The following is an 869-nucleotide window of genomic DNA, read 5'->3' on the forward strand; positions in this document are numbered from 1 at the left end:
ATGTAAATTTTAAAAAATAAAAAATTAAATTAAAAAAAGAAGAAAAAAAGAATGAAGATGTAATAGACAATTAAAAAGTAAAACAAATAAATTGGGGGCCTCCCAGAATCCCCAAGTTCCTGCTGATTTTTTTCCACAGCACCGATCACCATCAAAAATAAAATTTATTTTACTTTCTTATTTTGTTTCATGTTGGTCTCCTCCCTAGAATGCAAGCCCCAGGAGGTCAGGCACTTTTCACTGTTCTATCCCCAGTGCCTGGCAGAGGGTAGACGGAATGAATGAGAGTTTGTAGAATGAATGGATAAATTACCATAGTGATTAAAAAAAAAAATAGCAGCTGCCACATATGAGCACCCAGCCGTGCCAGCCCTTTGTACTCCTTATCTCCTCGAATCCTCCCAACACCCCTCTGCCTCATATAATGAGAAAACTGAGATTCAAGGGGTTACGTGACTTCCTCAAGGCCACTCAGCCTGTGGGTGACTGAGCCAGGTTAGTTAGAACCCAGGTCCCTGCATGTGCTCCAGTATGACCACGACAGCAGAAGGAGGCTAGACCTGCCCTTGGCTATTGCCATCTGGAGGCTCACTTGGCTTTGGCCTTGGCATCCCATTGGATCTGCAGATTCCCATGCCCAACAATGGGCCAGAGCCTTGGGCTGGTAGGAAGCTCAGAGGGGATATGCAGGCATCTGTCCTCTGTTCCTGTGCGTGTGGAACCCTCCTCTCTGTCCCCTGCCAGGTCCTTCCATGGTCCCAGGTCTCTGACACCCTCCCATGGCTGGCCTACATCAGTGTTCCACTTGCAGCTTCCCGAGAGCACGACTTAAAAGGTGCAGCTTTTAATCTCCCTTCTGCCCAGCCTGC

Source organism: Leopardus geoffroyi, chromosome B3, assembly GCF_018350155.1.
Source record: "Leopardus geoffroyi isolate Oge1 chromosome B3, O.geoffroyi_Oge1_pat1.0, whole genome shotgun sequence".
Taxonomy (NCBI): domain Eukaryota; kingdom Metazoa; phylum Chordata; class Mammalia; order Carnivora; family Felidae; genus Leopardus; species Leopardus geoffroyi.